This window comes from Triticum urartu, chromosome 3, assembly GCF_003073215.2.
Source record: "Triticum urartu cultivar G1812 chromosome 3, Tu2.1, whole genome shotgun sequence".
NCBI lineage: Eukaryota > Viridiplantae > Streptophyta > Magnoliopsida > Poales > Poaceae > Triticum > Triticum urartu.
Window position 1 is genome coordinate 351,673,619 of NC_053024.1, and position 20,788 is coordinate 351,694,406.

General features: G+C 50.1%; 1 long non-coding RNA gene across 1 annotated transcript; it reads left to right on the top strand.

Annotated features, from left to right (window-relative positions):
* The first annotated feature begins 1,514 nt into the window (after nt 1–1,514).
* Nucleotides 1,515–3,033, top strand: LOC125548369. Its single transcript, XR_007301039.1, has 2 exons — nt 1,515–2,362; nt 2,796–3,033. It is a non-coding gene; the product is annotated as an uncharacterized LOC125548369 (long non-coding RNA).
* Nucleotides 3,034–20,788: the final 17,755 nt, after the last annotated feature.

The window sequence follows — 20,788 nt, forward strand, 5'->3', positions numbered from 1 at the left end:
CTTTGGCGATGCTCGGTTTAGTTGACATGTGGAACTACTTTTGCCCCTTACCTGACCAGTAAATGTCAAGTAATTCCAATATGTGTGCTTAATTTGAAGTCAGACTACTTGCTTTTTTTCAACTAATGATAGGCCCCTTTTCGTGTACTACGATTATCAAAGGAAGTCCGCTTTATATGCTGTTTTTGTTCATGTTGGTAATGCATGCCGAGTGGAGCATATGTCATTATGCTATAGGGTGTCTCCTCAGAATTGGGATTGCTTTGCACTGACAATGGTTTCGATTACAAGTTAGTCCGAATTACCAAAAATAAGCTCTATATTTTATTTTGCCCGCAGGATCTGTTCCATGAGGTTGAAACTATGGATGTCTACTCTTCCATAAGCTGTCTGGATCTTCGTACTCTTGCTGTGCTGGCAAACTCCACCCTGTCCAGCTCAAGGTTCTGTTTCTTCGTTTTTCATGTATTTCGGTAATTTTGCTGTGAGGAAATTAACATGATAGCAGTGAGCCATAACAACACAAAACGATGCATCTTCCAAGCAAAAGTAATTTTGCATATCCAAAAGAGAAGCGCCCTGCAGCCTGTTGTTACTTCCATCTCTGTTCCAAAAACAGAGGAACCATCTTTTTTGGTTCAGATAATTGCGAGGAAATTCCTGAACTGATCCCTGCTTCCTCTGGTTGTTGTTTGTGCCAGGTGACCCAAGGTTGCTGAAGAGGAGCAGCAGCCGCACAAGAGTATCTGAAGATGACTCCTCCGTTTCTAACCCATCCCCTTCCTTCCACTATTTTGGATGATGAACTTGATCCTGCTTAATTAATTAATTTCTCATCGTGCTTAATTAGTTGTAAATGTGCCCCCTTATTGAAGAAGAAGATAATACAAATGTAATTTAATTGGATGGTCCCTTTCATCGTGCTTAATTAGCTGTAAATGTGCCTCCCTTACTGAAGAAGATAAGAATCCATATGTCTTATGCAAAATTAACTTTGCCATCTTGTAAGCACTCTAGGCAGTGTCTAGAGGGTGAAAATATGAGAACAAAAAAGAATTACTGGATTAATTTAAAACATCCATCCTTTACTCCGTCCATGTCATTGTTATTTACCCTGGGAGTATTTTTAACTTGAAAATCTCTGGTGAACTGCCATTTCGAGTACATTTGCTTGCTCTGTTAATTTTTTGGGTTAATCCATCTTGCTCTGTTAAGTAAAATTTGATATGTGGAGTAGCAGCAGTAAGCTAGACCCTCCATCTTGCTCTGTACATAGTCAAAGCTACTCCAAGTTCGCAGCAATATTGTTAACTTCTCAATTTGCTTGGATTACATTTAACTTCTAGTACTCCAGTACTCTAGTAATTTTGCTTAGAGTATTTAACAAGATTGAACTGTACATGTGTGGAGTAATTTTGCTGGGAGTATTTAACAAGGTTGATAGAGGGTTCTATGCATCCCCATTTATGAGTTATGCAGAATAAGAATTACAATTTGCTGCAATTCAAATGTTTTGAATTCTTCAATCTTGAATTGTTCAATGATGATAGCTATCTTGCATCGTACTATAAAATCATGGATCGGCAACTAGGTGATTGTCAATCTGTTCTTGCTAGATGTGTTGTTGTTTTTCTTCTTCTAAGATAAGATGGTAGCATCACATGTCATCCTATCATGTTGTACTAGTTCCTGAAGTGTAAGATAAGATGGTGGCATCAGATGTGTGTTTTGACTTGTGACTGCTTACTACATGGATACATGCAACTAGCTAGCAACCTAGCAGTACTAGTAAGAATATATGTGACTAATTCCCTCCCTTTACCTTGTGATTGATTCCAGGTATATACAGATGCCATCTTTGTCTGGCAACATATGCACCTGATTACATTCAGGTGCATATAGTATACTTGAACAGTGTAAACATATGCATCTGCAAAATTATCTCATTCATAGTGTGGTGCCTATGTATACCAGTTATCAATTGGCTTGATTTAGGCTATTGATAGTCAGTGTCTCAGTGACAGAAATAACTCAAAAGCTATACCTTTAGCTGTGCTGGCAATCGAATGTATATAATCGTAACCGTGAAACTAGTTATTACCGTAGCTAGCAGATCTCTTTAGTAAGCAGTAACTGGTAGTTCTCATAATCCATCCCATAGATTACTTCCCCAACGTGTGTTCCAAGGGCTTTACCTGTTAGAATTGATGCTTGTTTCTACTAAGTGTTGCACTTGTTTCTACTAAGTTTTATCTGTGAATCTGTTGTTTCACATATACTATATACAACTGATGCCTTGAAGAAGTCAGCTCCCCTTGGATGGTGCAGTGTAGCAAATAAATGTTGATTCATTCATTCTTTGGTGAGTGCACACTACTAGCACATTCTTTGCTGTGATCAAGTGCGACTCATATCCAGTTGTTTTCTCACATTATTATTTGGTTATGCCATGCCACTGCCATTGTTTGCTTAAGCATGATTTGCTCCAACCTGGCATTGTGTTGTACTAGTACTAGTACATACTTCAATTGCATGCATGCATGTTTGCCGTTCCCGGAACTGTTTGACTGCTTTGCATATGGCTTGTGTCTTGCTGCTCTTTGACCTGTTGTACTGTCCATATGTTACTTGATCATTTGCAAAATATATCTCAGTTTTTGCTGTAATGAGAATGTTATATGCATGGTTTCCTGTTAAATCTAAAGTTCTGCAGCAAATTTTCATCGTTATGAGAATTTTGTATTCACGGATTCACTTGATTATGTTTCTAACTTTTCATAATTTATTATTTGCAGATGTTGGCTTTCATTCTTCCAAAGTTGGGTGTACATGAGCTCTAGGAACAATCCCGAAGATAAACCACACCCAACAATGTGTTTTAGCTCACTAGAGATAGTTATGCTTGCAGCTAGTTATGTGTATATTTAGTTATATTTTATAGCTGAATACCAGAATTGTACTATGCTTGGCTGTTGTATGAAATATTATGCCTTATTGGCTCTTTTTGAATCAAATTATCTAATTGCACAAATATAGAACTGGTGTGTGGTACCCGAAAAGCAAACCTGGTAATTGGTTCCCATTTGACTAGTGGGACCTACTTTAAAATAGAAAAGAAACAAAAGAAAACTGACAAGTGGGCTGAAAAAAGGCCGAGGCCCCCCAAAAAATTGCATTGTAAAAGGTTTCGGCCCAAAACATAAAAGTCTATTGGGCTTGGCCCATGTAGCTTACCCAAATTGAAAGAAAAAAACAACAAATGGTCTGAATTGTTGGGCTCGGCCCATGTAAAACACCTAATCGGACCGGGCTGAATCTTGTCAGTGACCTTTTCAATTCGTCGCAATTTTGCCACGTTAGATTGCCACGTCGGATCCGACATGGCCTGGGGAGAGAGCTAGCGACGAAAACAGAAGGTCATAGGATCAACGACCTTTTGTTAAAGGTCGCTATAGTCAGTTTACGACCGCCAGCTTTTGACCTTCTGTTTTTGGTCACAAAAAGGTCGTAAATGAAAATTTGTGACCTTTCAGTGACCAATAGTGGTGGTCACAAGTTGACATATTTCTTGTAGTGTGAGTGGGAGCACTACAACGTTTCTGATAAGTATATGTGAATGACATATTGTTGATCGGAAATAATGTAGAATTTTTTGGAAAACATAAAGGAGTGTTTGAAAAGAGTTTTTCAAAGAAAGACCTCGATGAAGAGGATCAAGATCTATAGAGATAGATCAAGACGCTTGATATATTTTCAATGAGTACATACCTTGATAAGATTTTGAAGTAGTTCAAAATGGAAAAGTCAAAGAAGGAGTTCTTGCCTGTGTTCAAGGTGTGAAGTTGAGTAAAGACTCAAAACCCGACCACGACAGAAAATAGAAAGAGAATGAAAAGTCATTCCCTATGCCTCAGTCATAGGTTCTATAATGTATGCTATGCTGTGTACCAGAAGTATTGTGTACCTCACTATAAGTTTGGCAAGAGGGTAGAATAGTGATCCAGGAGTGGATCACTGGATAATGGTCAAAAATATCCTTAGTGGAATAAGGAAATGTTTCTCGGTTATAGAGGTGACAAAGAGTTCGTCGTAAAGAGTTACGTCGATGCAAGCTTTGACACCGATCTGGATGACTCTAATTCTCGATCTAGATACATATCGAAAGTGGGAGCAATTAGCTAGAGTAGCTCTGTGCAAATCATTGCGGACATAGAAAATTTGCAAAATACATACTGCTCCGAATGTGGCAGACGCGTTGACTAAATTTCTCTCACAAGCAAAACATGATCACTCTTTGGGTGTTAATCACATAGCGATGTGAAATAGATTATTGACTCTAGTAAACCCTTTGGGTGTTAGTCACATGGAGATGTGAACTAATCACATAAAGATGTGAACTATTGGTGTTCAATCACATGACAATGTGAACTAGATTATTGACTCCAGTGCAAGTGGGGGACTGAAGGAAATATGCCCTAGAGGCAATAATAAAGTTGTTATTTATATTTCCTTATATCATGTTAAATGTTTATTATTCATGCTAGAATATTATTAACTAGAAACTTAGTACATGTGTGAATACATAGACAAACAGAGTGTCCCTAGTATGCCTCTACTTGAATAGCTTGTTAATCAAAGATGGTTCAGTTTCCTATCCATGGACATGTGTTGTCATTTGATGAACGGGATCACATCATTAGAGAATGATGTGATGGACAAGACCCATCTGTTAGCTTAGCATAATGATCGTCCAGTTTTGTTGCTACTGCTTTCTTCATGACTTATACATGTTCCTCTGACTATGAGATTATGCAACCCCCGAATACCGGAGGAACACCTTGTGTGCTATCAAACGTCACAACATAAATGGGTGATTATAAAGATGCTCTACAGGTGTCTCCAATGGTGTTTGTTGAGTTGGCATAGACCGAGATTAGGATTTATCACTCCGTCTATCAGAGAGGTATCTCTAGGCCATCTCGGTAATGCACATCACTATAAGCCTTGCAAGCAATGTGACTAATGAGTTAGTTGCGGGATGATGCATTACAGAATGAGTAAAGAGACTTGCCGCTAACGAGATTGAACTAGGTATTGAGATAACGACGATCGAATCTTGGGCAAGTAACATACCGATGACAATGGGAACAACGTATGTTGTTATGCGGTTTGACCGATAAAGATCTTCGTAGAATATGTAGGAACCAAGATGAGCATCCAGGTTCCGCTATTGGTTATTGACCGGAGATGAGTGTCGGTCATGTCTACATAGTTCTTGAACCCGTAGGGTCCGCACGCTTAACATTCGGTGACGATCGGTATTATGAGTTTATGTGTTTTGATGTACCGAAGGTAGTTCTGAGTCCCGGATGTGATCACAAACATGACGAGGAGTCTCGAAATGGTCGAGACATAAAGATTTATATATTGGACGGCTATATTCAGACACCGTAAGGGTTTTGAGTGATCTCGGAGAAAGGAAGGGGGGGCACCCCCCTTGCCTTTCCCCTCTCCCACTCCTTCCTTCCCCCTCCTAGTGGGACTAGTAAAGGGGAGTCCTACTCCCACTAGGAGGAGGACTCGTCCTCTTAGCGTGCCCTCCTAGGGCGGGCTGGCCTCCTCCCTTGCTCCTTTATATCCAGCGGCAGGGGGCACCCCATGGACACACAAGTTGATCATTGATCTTTTAGCCATGTGCGGTGCCCCCTCCACCATAATCCACCTCGGTCATATCGTAGCGGTGCTTAGGCAAAGCCCTGTGTAGGCAGCTTCATCAACACCATCATCACGCCGTCGTGTTGACGGAACTCTCCCTCGAAGCTCTACTGGATCGTGAGTTCGTGGGACATCACCGAGCTGAACGTGTGCAGATCGCGGAGGTGCCGTATGTTCAGTACTAGGAGCGGTCGAAGACGTACGACTACATCAACCGCGTTGTCATAATGCTTCCGCTTACGGTCTACGAGGGTACGTGGACAACACTCTCCCCTCTCGTTGCTATGCATCACCATGATCTTGCGTGTGCGTAGGAAAATTTTGAAATTTCTACGTTCCCCAACACCGTCCTCACGGTCCATACCCCGCCACGGCAGCCGGCGAGGACACAGCAGAATCAAGACCCTGACGATGTCTCGATGGCCTCTTCTGACCCTTGAGCACGTCCAGGCCAATGTCGAACTCCGGAAGACAGGCAATGGGGTAACGCGTGCGTCGTTGCCGAACGGCGCCGCAACGATCCCCCCAGACCGACAGGTGCGACGAGATCAACGTTGACGAGCCTACGCTCGGTGCTGGCGGGTGCCTATGTTTCGAGGTTGGCTGCCCTGCCTTTACACGAGAGCTGCGGCAAGTCTGTTGGCCGTCCGTTCGCATGTTCAAGCTGGAGATTCCTGAGAAGTACAACAGGAGGCTGAACCCGGAAGAGTTCCTGAGCATCTACACCATCGCTGTTGCGGCCGCCAGGGGAAGAGATGAGAAGGTGTTCACAAACTCCGTAATGAGAGCTTGGCTGATGCACCTGCCGGAGAACTCCATTTCGTCATGGGCAGACCAGTGCCACGAGTTCATTGGTGCCTTCACCGGTGGCCACCAAGAGCCCGGCAGGCCCAGTGACCTGTAGCTTCTCCAGCAGAAGTAAGGAGAAACCCTTCGTAAGTATTTGCAGAGGTTCGGTAAAGTTCATAGAAATATTCCAAATATCCATCCAGTAGCTGTTATCGCAGCTTTCCAGTCCAATGTGCGCAACCGCCGCCTTCGTTCCAAAATGAACGTGCGGTTGCCCAAGACTGTGAAAGAACTATATACACTAGTGGATAAATGTGCCTGGATGGAAGAAGAAAGGAAGCTACCCGGAGAGGAAGATTGCATTAATGTTGATTCAGAGGATGAGGATGAATCAACCAGTCAGAGGAAGGGCAAGAAGCGCGGTAAGAAGCCAAGAGACAAGGCAGTGATGGCTGTGGAAGGTTCGGGCACACCTAGTACCGGCAAGAAGGCCAAGGCTGAGGCCCCCGGCATGGAAGCTGTCGCGTGCACTGCCTGTCAGGAGGCCGCTGCCGCGGAAAAAGTTGGGAAAGGTGATGGGCCGTACTGCAAGATCCATCGGACCAAAGGTCACGACCTTCAGGAGTGTTATCAGGTTGAGCAGCTTGTCAAGAGATAGAGGGCAGAATATGATAAGCATGATAAGGAGAAAGGTCAGGATGCTGCTGGCGGTAAGGGCCGAGGCGGTGAAGCAAATCGCCCCGGCAGACCCTTTTGGAACCAGGGAAAGCCCGCTAGGGGCCAAGAGAAGGAAACCTGTGATGGTGCCAATGATGGAGGGGATGAAGAGGAAACTAGTGAGCAGGAATTTCAGAAGGCCACTGACGCCCTATGTATTGATGGAGGTGCATCTTTGCACACCTCTCATTGCCAACTCAAGCGATGGGCACGAGAGTTCAATGTTGTGGAACCAGCGCCAGAGGCCCGGAAGCCACTCAAGTGGTCTCGCACGCCCATCATCTTTGATGAGGAGGATAACCCTTTCCGCACCACAGCGGTAGGGTGTTTGCCGTTGTTGGTCTCCCCAACAATTCGCAACCTCAAGGTCACAAAGATGTTAGTGGATGGCGGGGCCGGGTTGAATTTGATTTCCCCAGCAGTTATTAGCAAGCTTCAGATATGAGAAGAGGAGCTAGAGCCCACTGACACGTTTCAAGGAGTTAACCACGACAGGAGTCATCCTAAGGGGAAGATCACGTTGCCGGTGACATTTGTGGGAGAGATGAACTTTCGAACTGAGAAGATTGTGTTTGATGTGGTTGATCTCCCCCTGCCATATAATGGGATTCTTGGACGACTAGCCCTGGCCAAGTTCATGGCAGCATCCCACTATGCTTGCAACACCCTGAAAATGCCTGGGACATTGGGAGTCCTCACTATTCTGTCAGATGAGAAGGATGCGATTATCTATGTGGACAAGATGTATCGGGATGCAGTCGGCTGCGGCGGCAGCTGTTCCCGCCAAGGAAAGCAAAGGAAAGAACAGGAGTTGGAGGACCTCCAGCAAGGAGTCCAGGAAGCGTGCCCCCTACGAGTGCACGACACCCGTTGACGATGTGCCGGAGTGTTACAACAGCAAGAGATCCAAGGTTGCTGCACCCCAAGTGAAGAAGGTCCCGGCAGGGCTGGCTGGCGTTGAGGGTACTTTCACTATCAGCGCCACCCTCGATGACAAATAGGAAAGTGCGCTTGTTGCCTTCCTGCGGGGGAATATCGATGTGTTTGCTTGGCAAACATCTGATATCCCCGGTGTTCCCAGGGAGGTAATTGAGCACCACCTTGCTGTCTGCCCAGATGCCCGACCCGTCAAGTAGAAAGTACGGAAGCAGGCCTTGGAGAGGTAGGAGTTCATTGCCGAAGAGATCAAGAAGTTGGAAGCAGCTGGTTTGGTCATAGGAGTACCGCATCCTACATGGTTGGCAAATCCGGTAGTGGTCAGGAAAGCTAATGGGAAGTGGAGGCTTTGCATTGATTTCACAGACCTCAACAAAGCTTGCTCAAAGGACCCATTTCCCTTGCCGTGCATCGACCAGATCGTGGATTCTACTTAGGGATGTGATTTGCTCTCCTTTCCGGATGCATACTCAGGATATCATCAGATCTTCATGTCTAAGGAAGATGAAGAGAAGACATCATTCATCGCTCCCTGTGGTACGTACTGCTTTGTCTGCATGCTGTTCGGATTAAAGAGTGTCGGATCCACTTTTGCAAGGGCAGTCCAGATTGGTTTTGAGCCACAATTGCACAAAAATATAGAAGCTTATATGGATGATATTTTGGTCAAAACAAAGGATAAGGCCACCCTTATCAATGATTTGGAAGAGACATTTGCCAATCTGCGGAAGATCTATCTGAAGCTTAACCCGGAGAAATGTGTGTTTGGCGTTCCCTCCGGCAAGCTACTTGGGTTCTTCGTGTCCCATCGGGGGATCGAAGCCAACCCCAACAAGATCAAGGCCATTGAGCAGATCCAAGCGCCAAGGACAGTTAAGGATGTGAGGCGCTTGACGGGATCCTGTCGGCATTCTGGGAACGGGGGTCCCCAGACTTTCCTACCTGCGGCCCACAGCGTGGCTGGGCTGGCAGGTCTGTACGACCCACTTACATCACAAGGCATTCAAGACCCTCGCGAGGGGCCGAGCCTCGCGAGGCGGACGATGCAAGACCTCCTCAGGGGCGGAGAGATCAAGGCAAGGCAAACCTCGCGAGGTCCTCGTCACGTGAGCCATGACGATTGAGACCAGGCGGGCGCCAGCACGCGTAGCGTCCCTGTATCCTCTTTGGTGCCAAGGGGGCAAGCGCAGGCGGGGATGATACGTCTCCAACGTATCTATAATTTTTGATTGCTCCATGCTATATTATCTTTTGTTTTGGATGTTTATGGGCTTTATTATGCACTTTTATATTATTTTTGGGACTAACCTATTAAACAATGTCCTCAAGATGGCGGGAAGCGGCGGGATCATCATTGTCCCATGTGAAGAAAGACATGCGGTGTGCTCCCTCGAGCGCGCCTTCCAAGCTGCAGCAATCGACGACCCCGACCGCAAGGGCGAGGGCCCTCCTGAGGCCATCCCCAAGAAGAAGAAGAAGAAGCTACGACGTGTAGGACCTCAGGAGGGTGGCGTCACAGTCGGAGCCTCGTCAGGATCAGCGCCCGCTCCAGGGGCGCCTCCCTCCATCACATAGGAAGGCGCGCCCGACGCCCTTCTCGGGCAGGGCTCGGGGGCTTTCTTCTGGAAGGCCTCAGACCTTGCCCATATCACGAGGGAGGCGCTTGGGCACCACTTGGAGGCTTGCTTCGTGGCATGTTTCCCTCAGGAGGGCACAGGGCAAGGGTCGCCCACCGTTCAGGAGTTCATCACCAAGACCACCCAGGAATTGCAAGACACAAGGGCTATGCGCGGCGAGCGCCGCTCACAAGGCGTAGCTTCCCATCCAGGCCAGGATGTCGGGCTGCGCGTCTGCATCGACATTCCAGGTCTCAACAGGGCCGCTTCTCAGGAGCTTTTCTGGCCTTCACGCATGGGACGCTGCGAGGGCCCACCACACAGCTACGTTCACATGCCCTTTGGCCTGTCGAGTGTGTCGTCCGCCTACCAACGCAACTTGCGGCGCATCCTAGCGGCTCAGGAGGCCAGGAACCACGCCGTCCTGATGGAGATGGAGACGGTCCTCAAGGAACCACCTGAGCCCCCAGAGCCTCCCGAGGCTCAGGACCCCGGTGGCTCATGAGGAGCAACCCTTTCGCCGTGCACCTTCAGCTGCCCCAACTCTCCTTCATCAACATAACCAGGTGACATATTTCCAAGTTCATTTAGCTGGGAGCGCCCCTCGGGCTGCATCATTCCCATGCCGCGTGGGTCCGTCCATGTGGCATGTATCCCTTTTTATGTCTTTAACTTACCTTGTTGGGAGCGCCCCTCGGGCTGCATCATCCCCAAGCCGCTCGGGCCTGACCTAGTGGCACGTATCTCCCATGCATTTACTTAAGCCTGCTACTCTCATGTTTGATCTACCTATGATTACTACCTGCTCAATCGTCGCCTCCCACGGGGCCTCCTCACGCCGGCACGGCGCTGGTGCACGGGTCCGTCCTTGCCACGTCGAAAAACCTGAGCGGTCGAGCTCTGGCTCGCGACACGCCCCGTGCACGTCACCTCACCAGGCCCTCAGTGCCTTCACCCCCTCGCAGAGCAACCAGCAGCAGGCTGGCAACCATAATGGTAGATCATGTTCTTCCTTGTGCTGGCTCGCAGGAATCTCATGAGGATAACACCAGGCGGCACCGCGAGCTCCCTCCTCTTCCAAGTAATCCGCTTGCATGTTAAAAGGGGGGCTCCTGAGCATCGCGACTCAGGAGCTCTTACTGGCTCTCCAGCCCTCACCCCCTGGCCTTGACCACGGCACGCGACCTGGCATACCAGCGGCGGCTGAGCTCGCTCGAGGGCCGGGACCCGAGGACGTAGAGCACAAAGGAGAGCATTGAAAGGGGGAGCACTCGTATGGGCCAGACCTAGTTATGCTGCGGATGTTCGCGCACAGGTCTAGCGCATCACGAAGAATTGACCCCAGACCACCAATATAAGTCACGAGCTCAAATCAACTAATCATTGAAACCTAATCGGACACGCTCGCCGCAGCTTTGTTACGGCATCATCGCCTTCCTTTCTTATCTTACCATGGCTGCCTGAGCGCTAAAGGGGACCCCCTGAGCATCGCGCCTCAGGGGCTCTTACTGGACCTCGGGCTGCTCACCTCCTGGCCTTGACCACGGCACGCGACCTGGCATACCAGCGACGGCTGAAGCTTGCCTCGGGATCGGGACCTGTCAGCGCAGAGCGACAAGCTATCACGAGATTAAAAAGGGAAGACCGAGCCTAAACATGACTTGCACTCACAAGGCTTCCATAATTAGGATAATATCAACAAAGGGTATTGCGGATTCTTTACATGACCCCACGGGGTACTTCTTGATTCCTCACAGGGAACAAAAGACGAGAACCTAAGAGAATCCTATCTAGACGCCCCCGTGGCCGATGACATCATCAACAGTGGGCCGTGGGAGGCCGGCGCCAACCCCATCCAGATCAGAGACGGCGGCGGCCAGACGTTGCGGCCCTGCTCCGAGCACGGCGAGAGCTCAGGGGCACGTAGCTGTCGTCGCTCGTCTCCGGAGTCTCGTAGAGATCAGGAGAGCCGCTGGACTCCCAAGAGTCGCTGCTGCTGGAGCAGCCGCGAGTGGGGCGCATGTAACACCCCGAGACCGATGTGCCAGGTGTCGTTCAGTTATTCGTTGTTGTTGCCTTGTCATTGCTGCGTGTCATGCATTGCATATCATGTCATCATGTGCATTTCATTTGCATACGTGTTTGTCTCATGCATCCGAACATTTTCCCCGTTGTCCGTTTTGCAATCCGGCGTTCCGTTCTTCTCCGGTGGTCCTTTCTACCTTTCTTTCATGTGTGGGGATTAAACATTTCCGGATTGGACTGAGACTTGCCAAGCGGCCTTGGTTTACTACCGGTAGACCGCCTGTCAAGTTTCGTACCATTTGGACTTCGTTTGATACTCAAATGGTTAACCGAGGGACCGAGAAGGCCTCGTGTGTGTTGCAGCCCAACACCCTTCCATTTTGGCCCAAAACCCACCTAACTCTGCTCCATCGTCTCGGTCGTTCGATCACGATCGCGTGGCCGAAAACCACACCTCATTTGGACTCTCCTAGCTCCCTCTATGCCTATTTAAACACCCCCCCGAAATTCGGATCTCCTTCCTACCCGAAACCCTAACTTCGTCCCCCTCGCACCACTGGACGCGTCCACCCCGCGCCCGGACAATGTCCGCCGCCCGCTGCCACATCCCTCCGACCAATGGGGGCGCGCCACCTCAGCCCCGCCGCCGCTCTCCTCCAACTCGCGGCCGCCACCTGTCCCAGCCGGCTTCCGCGTCGCCCCACTTCGCCGCCGGCCCGCGGAGCCCATCCGGGGCCCGTGCGAGCCCGGATCTCCGCCGCCGCCCGCAGGCACCCCGCGCCTCCTCGCTCCCGTAGCCGGTCGAGGGGAGGAGCCCCTCGATCCGCGCCTCCGCCGCCTAGCGTCTCTCCGCCGGCGACCTCGCCTGCAACCTTCGCCGGAGCGCGCCGCCCTGCGACTTGGAGCCCCGTCCGGCGCCGCTGTCGCCAGATCCGGTCATCACGCGCCGGGATCCGCCCCTTCCTGCTCACGGCCGGCCTCCCCTCGCCGGAGCACATCTCCGCCGGAACCGCGCCGCCGTCCACGGCTTCACCGGAGTCATCGCTCCCTGCGCCAGATCGGGAGGAGCCCGATCCATCTGTGTTGACCGCGCTGCGCCTCCACGTGGGCCATGCCCGAGTCTGGCCCAGCTCGCCGGCCTCCCTCCTCTTCATTTCGGGCCACGCTCCCGGGCCCATCTCCAGCGCCGGCCTCGCTCGGCCTCCTCCCCAGCTCCCTTCGCCAGCCGCGTGGGCCGCAGCGCCAGGCCCAGCCGGGCCACCTCCTCCGCACCGCGCCAGCCCAGCTGGCCTGCCTCTCCCTTCGACCGGGCCAGGCCCATGGGTGAGCCGCCCCAGCGCCTGCCCTGTTCCAGTTTCAGCCCGATATGTATTTTTCTTCGGGTCCTGCGAATTTGTTCTTTATCCAGTGCATTGGCAGTTTTGCAGTATAGTCCCCCTAGTTCATGCATTTAATAACTCACTAACCGTGCATCGGATTAAAATGTTTTATATATGAAACTTGCTCAGAATTTTGTGTAGATTAATAATATCCAACTTTCATCTATGTTTGAAATGTTAAAAATGTTGTTTGCATTAATTTGCTCCTATGCCATGTTAAAATGATTTAATTCATAACTAAATAACCGTAACTCCGATTTTAATAATCTTTATATGTAATTGGGGTAGAAAAATGCCTAGTTTAACATGATGGCCTTACTTTTCATGTTAAACAACTCTAAAATAATGTTTAGGGCAGAACAGTACCAAACCTTAAATTATGCATATGGGGAGTTTCCGGAATTGTTGTTCGTTGCTTCCGGCCTCATTTAACCTTGACTAGATAGGTAGTTTTCATTTGCTTCACCTCTTGCCATGTTAATGAACATTTAATATTGTTGGGGTACATAAACGAGAGAGAACTAAATAATTGATGTGGTGTTTTGTCAATATGCATCCCGATGCATATTGAGCTCCACTTAATTTGTAGGATTGTTTGTGCACTTTGCCATGCCATGCATACTTAAACGGACATGCATCATACTTGATTGTGCGTCATGCCATGATTATGTGATGGTTGTTTACCGTGATTGTTTGCTTCTTTCCGGTGTTGCTTCTTCGGGTTGGTTCCGTTAACGTCGAGTTTGTGAGGACCCGTTCGTCTACGTTCCGTTTGTCTTCTTCATGGACTCGTTCTTCTTCCTTGCGGGATTTCAGGCAAGATGATCATACCCTCGAAATCACTACTATCTTTGCTTTGCTAGATGCTCGCTCTTTTGCTATGCCAATGCTACGATGCCTACCTTTTGCTTGCCAGCCTCCCAATTGCCATGTCAAACCTCTAACCCACCTTGTCCTAGCAAACCGTTGATTGGCTATGTTACCGCTTTGCTCAGCCCCTCTTATAGCGTTGCTAGTTGCAGGTGAAGATTGGAGGCCGTTCCTTGTTGGGGTATTTATTTACTTGTTGGGATATCACGATATATCTTATTTAATTAATGCATCTATATACTTGGTAAAGGGTGGAAGGCTCGGCCTTATGCCTGGTGTTTTGTTCCACTCTTGCCGCCCTAGTTTCCGTTATATCGGTGTTATGTTCCCGGATTTTGCGTCCCTTACGCGGTTGGGCTATTATGGGAACCCCTTGACAGTTCGCCTTAAGTAAAGCTCCACCAGCAATGCCCAACATTGGTTTTACCATTTGCCACCTAGCCTTTTCTTTTCCCTTCGGAGTCGCGCTCCTGAGGGTCATCATTATTTTACCCCCCCCCCCGGGCCAGTGCTCCTCTGAGTGTTGGTCCAACTGAGCGATGTCCAGACTACCAGGGGCAACTCTGGGCTGGCTTATCCGACGACTGGCTCATCCGAGTGTGCCCTGAGAAAGAGATATGTGCAGCTCCTATCGGGATTTGTCGGCACATTCGGGCGGTGTTGCTGGTTTAGTTTTACCCTGTCGAAATGTCTTGTTGTACCGGGATACCGAGCCTGATCGGAACGTCTCGGGTGGAGGTCTATTCCTTCGTTGACCGTGAGAGCTTTTCATGGGCTAAGTTGGGACACCCCTGCAGGGATTTGAACTTTCGAAAGCCGTGCCCGCGGTTATGGGCAGATGGGAATTTGTTAACGTCCGGTTGTAGAAAACCTGAACTTGACCTTAATTAAAATGAATCAACCGCGTGTGTAACCGTGATGGTCTCTTTCCGGCGGTGTCCGGGAAGAGAACACGGTTGTTGGAGTTATGCTTGACGTAGGTAGTCTAGGATCACTTCTTGATCATACTTTTATCGACCGTGCTTTGCCTTCTCTTCTCGCTCTGATTTGCGTATGTTAGCCACCATATATGCTAGTCGCTTGCTGCAGCTCCACCTCATACCTTGACCTTACCCATAAGCTTAAATAGTCTTGATCGCGAGGGTGCGAGATTGCTGAGTCCCCGTGGCTCACAGATACTTCCAAAACCAGCTTGCAGGTGCCGATGAGTCCATGCAGATGACGCAACCAAGCTCAGGAGGAGCTGGATGAAGATCTTGTCCTTTGTGTTGTTTCGTTCTAGTTGATCAGTAGTGGAGCCCAGTTGGGGTCGATCGGGGACCTTTGTCGCATTTGGGGTTCTTCTTTTATTTTGGTTCCGTAGTCGGACCATGAGTGTATTTGATTGATGTAATTTTTATTCATGTAATTGTGTGAAGTGGCGATTGTAAGCCAACTATGTATCTCTTTTCTTTATATATTACATGGGTTGTGTGAAGATTACCTCACTTGCGACATATGCCTTCAATGCGATTATGCCTCTAAGTCGTGCCTCGACACGTGGGAGATATAGTCGCATCGAGGGTGTTACAACGCACCTCGTCTTGGCGCTCCCCTTCGGGGCAACACTCCAAGCGGCGACCCTCCGCATCGAAGACCTTGAAGAACAACATGGAGGTGCTGTCGTACTCGAAGTGGATCGCAGGGCGCCCTCCGTGTGGCAAACTCCCACGACCTCGCCCCAGCCGCGGGTCATGAAGATCTTGCCGGTGGAGACTGCTTCAACCTCGGCTCCGGTCACAGGAGCGTCACAGTCGGCATGCAGCAACCAGAGCTCGAGAGGCCCCCTCGGCAGCATCACGTCGGAGAAGAAGCGCGGGAAGCAGATCCAGGAGCTTGGGGGCATCACTGCCCACAGCGCGAGCTCATGTGAGGAGTCCGCGGCATGGACTCCAGGAGCGACGGCGCTCGTCGTCGCGGCACGTCGACCTTGGACGCGGTGCGAGCGGCGACGATTGTTGCTCCTTCCTCCCGAGCCACCGGATTGGGCGTACAAGGGCAGTGGATACCCAGGAGGAGGCCTCTCGCACTAGGGCCTCGTCAGCACCTGCATCTCCGCGGCGTCGCAGTGGTGGAGTGACCTCTTCTTCGTCGGGAGCAGCGCCGACACGTCGAGGGGAACCTTTCCTTTCTCCTCGGCTGAAAACCTACGGATCGGCGCCATTGAAGTTGCTGCTAGCGGTGGAGCAGAGGAGGAAGAAGCAGGCGGAACGGGAAGAAGTGGGGGACGGGGGCTCCGCCCCTCCCTCATTTATAGCAAGAGAAGGCCAACCAGCCCCCCCACGATCACAGGTAATGATGGTTTTCCTTGCATGTCGCAGGGACTTGTCAAGTCGGGCAGTTGCCGAGGCAGCGTGGGGAAGCGGAGACACCCACGTCCAATCAACTGCCACGCGTCAACCAAGGCCGCAAGATTTTGGGGCCCGCGGCGCTCCATGCTTGACCTTCGGCTTCGCCTCGAAGCCAAGCCCGAGCGCGCCTTGGGCCCGGGGCCTACTGTCGGCGTTCTTGGAACAGGGGTCCCCAGACTTGCCAGCCTATGGCCCACGGCGTGGCTGGGCTGGCAGGTCTGTACGGCCCACCTTCATCGACAAGGCATCCAAGGCCCTTGCAAGGGGCCGGGCCTCGCGAGGTGGATGACGCAAGACGTCCTCAGGAGTGGCCTCGCCAGGCAGGCTCACGAGGGGCGGAGAGATCAAGGCAAGGCAAACCTCGCGAGGTCCTCGTGACGTGAGCCATGACGATTGAGACCAGGCGGGCGCCAGCATGCGCAACGTCCTTGTTTCCTCTTTGGTGCCAAGGGGGCAAGAGCAGGCGCGGAGTACCGAGGCATCAAGCAAATGTTTCCATATTGGTGCAACAAGACCAAGACCAGAAGGATGGCAAGACGGAGGTCACCATGGAGTCCAAGACGGCGTCACCACCAGAGCCTTTGGCAGGCGAATACTACTTTTGTCAGGATAAGCTGTACTAGCTGTCCCCTTTCAAATTGGCCGTTGTTGGCTCCCTTCCCGCTCAATATTTGGGGAGAGGACCAGGGCCTCTATAAATAGGACTAGCCACCACCATAGGGAGGAATCTGATTCCGATCCTCCCACACACAAGTGCACAAGAACACCTCAACCTCAGGAGGCTGTTCTTCCCCTTGTACTGTTCGTCATCAGCTCAAGAGGCAATCCACCACCACCACACTGGAGTTGGGTATTACACCACAACGGTGGCCCGAACCAGTATAAATCTTGTGTCTTTGTGTTGCAAGTTTGTCGAGTTCGTTCGCGAGATCTTAGAGAGCTAGGTCGTGGATCGATAGGGAGAAAACCTTTGCACGCACCCCAGTGTTTGAACCTTGAGGGTTTGCCGAAACCCGTGATCCGACTTGCAGCGTTGAGAAGATTCAGCTCCATGTCTGCCGAGTGTGCCCTGTCGTTCTTCAATGTTTTGAAGAAGGCGAGACCTATGAAGTGGACCCCGGAAGCAGATGCATGTCTGCAAGAGTTGAAAGTCTACCTATCATCTATACCTACCTTGGTTGCACCCAAATCCCAAGAACTTTTGTTGCTATACTTGGCGGCAACCAACCAAGTGGTCAGTGCAGCTTTGGTAGCGCAGCGAGAGGTGGATGAGGCAGAAAGTGGCCAGATCACGGCAGAGTCAGGGACGGATGAGGACAGCTGTGAGCACGGCAACGAGAGCAACCCCAAGGACGTGGCAAGGAAGAAAGCGGTGCAGCGCCTAGTGTACTTCATCAGCTCCTTATTACAGGGGGCTAGATCGAGGTACTCTAGCATGCAAAAGTTGATCTTTGGTCTCATTATGGCGTCAAGGAAACTGCATCACTACTTCCAAGCCCATGAGATCACGGTTGTCACTCGTTTCCCGTTGCAAAGGATACTCTAAAACCCTGAGGCAACTGGCAGAATAGTGGAATGGGTTTTGGAGTTATCTAGCTTTGGTTTGAAGTTTGAGAGCACTACAACTATTCAGAGCAGGGCATCGGCAGAGTTTATTGCAGAATGGACGCCCACCCCTGATGGCGAAAGGACAGAGATAGCTCTCCCCGGTAAGGAATCCTCCAAAGAATGGATTATGTATTTTGATGGTGCTTTTTCCCTACAAGGTGCAGGGGTGGCGTGCTTCTTGTTGCCCTCTCCGGGGAGTACTTGAAGTACGTCGTCTGGATGCACTTTGCATGGGAAGAAGCCACCAATAATACAGTAGAGTATGAAGGGCTCCTTGCCGGGCTCAGGATTGCAGCAGAATTGGGAATTAAGAAGCCGATCATTCGAGGAGATTCATAGCTCGTGATGAGACAAGTCAACAAGGAAACCAAAGCCCATTGATGGAAGCATACATTGATGAAGTAAGGAGATTGGAGGAGCGGTTTGATGGGTTGCAAACGGAGCACGTACCCCGTGCAGAAAACATCATAGATGATCACATGTTAGTGTGATGCGCAGAAGCTTCCTGTGGAACCAGGAACTTTTGTTCTCCATCTCTCTCAACCCTCCATATCACCAGCCACAATGGCCTGGAAAAGGAGAAAGATGGACTACGGTAAGCCTCTCCCAGTAGAGCTATGCGCTCCTGGTAGAGACCCTGCCGGAAACAACTACTCACAACCTGTCGGGCCACCCCTTCCAGCCGGGCCTATGGACCCCGCGAACAAGGCTGGTGCTCCCGCAACTGAGGAGGTGCCGCTAGTCTTCGTTGCCGAGCCTCAGGCTCCAACTTGGGCAAGGCACATTGTCCACTTCCTCCAAACTGGAGAACTCCTTGGCAATCATGATGAAGCTGAAAGAGTAGCCCAAAGGGCCAGTATGTATTAGTTGGTCGATGACACTCTATACAGAAGGAGGCCCAACGGTGTGAAATTGACGTGTGTTTGCCGGGAGGATGGAATGGAACTGCTGGCTGAGATTCACAAAGGAATGTGCGGCTCACACATTGGATCGAGGGCATTAGTCGGGAAAGCATTCCGGTAAGGATTCTATTGGCCCACAGCCCTCCAAGATGCAGTTGAGCTCGTCACAAAATGTGAAGCCTGTCAGTTCCATTCCAAGAGAACACACCTGCCTGCCCAAGCCCTTCAGACAATCCCTTTATCATGGCCATTTTCGGTCTGGGGGCTCGATATCCTCGGCCCCTTCCCCCGAACAATCAGGGGCTTTGAATTCTTGTTCGTTGCCATCGATAGGTTTACAAAGTGGCCGGAAGTGACCGCCATGAGAAAGGTGACTGCTCAGTCAGCTATCAAGTTCTTAAAAGAATTGGTGTGTCGTTTCGATGTTCCGGCAAGGATCATCACAGACAACGGCACCCAATTCACGAGCCATGCCTTCATGCAATATATTCACACCCTCGGATGCAAAATCTCATTTGCTTCTGTGGCACCCCCTGGAGCAATGGACAAGCTGAGAGGGCGAACGCTGAAGTGCTTCATGGAATCAAGACAAGAACTTTCGATACGCTACAGAAGCACGGCATGCGGTGGATCGAGGAGTTGCTGGTAGTTCTCTGGTCCCTCAGAACGACACCTAATCGAGCTACCGGGCAGACTCCCTTTTCCTTGGTCTACGGTCCAGAAGCAGTTATCCCCACAGAACTCATTTACGGGTCCCCGCGAGTGCTTGCCTACGATGAAGTAGCGCAAGATCAGCACCGGTGTGACGACGCTGTGCTACTTGAGGAGAACCGTCTCCGGGCTGCCACGCATGCCGCACGCTACCAGCAAGCCCTGCATCGCTGTCATAGCCGCAGGGTTCATGCCCGGTGTTTTGAGGAAGGTGACCTTGTCCTTAGGCGCGTTCAGTCCGCCAAGGGTACAAACAAGTTATCACCAAAGTGGGAAGGCCCTTACGGGGTGGTACGGGTCACCAGACCTGGCGCAGTCCTCTGGAGAACGGAGATGGCACACAGTTGCAAAACTCATGGAATATTGAGCATCTCCGTAAGTACTACCCATAAAGTGCGAGGCTACCGGGCACACCCTTTTGTGCAGGCCTTGCCTCAGTTGCATGTAACCCCTTGTACAAAGCCGGGGTGATGACCTCATGCAAGATAAAATAAAGAAGCGCCATGGGGGCCCCCGATCAAGATCGCATGCATGCACAAGCACATCCAGATCATTGCATAAGCATTAGATGAGCATTTGCATATGCATATAGATAGGACTGCATCCTGCATTCATTCTCATCTACATGGAGTTGGGGATTCCTATCGTGAACTTGACTTCGACAAGGGACGAGAAGATTGCACGGCACCGTGGTCCCCGCGCAAGACAAACAGACAAGTTTACCTCTTGTCCATTAGTGTTCTATAAGCTATAACTTGTGCATAGAGAAACCTCGCCACTCTCTTGAAACTAGGGTGCTCCCATCCTTGGCTCGAACGCTGCTATGACCTGGATGGTCGTAGTGCCCTTGGTGAAAAGGGAATGGGCGGGGGGCTGGCACCTCGGTCTGTTCCCCGGTAGACATGGTTCTCCGGCAGACGAAAAGGGTGTCGACAAGATATCCTACCGGGAAAACTTGTTTAACTAGAATAAAGAGGCACTCCACCTCTGCATGGACGTATCATGCACGAGTTCTCGGCAAGGTTTATCTTTTTGATTGAAATGTGAATACAAATACACGCATTATGGAACACAAAGATGGACTCGAGAGATTTCATTATTTGAATTAAAATTTGGTGATTGCCTACAAG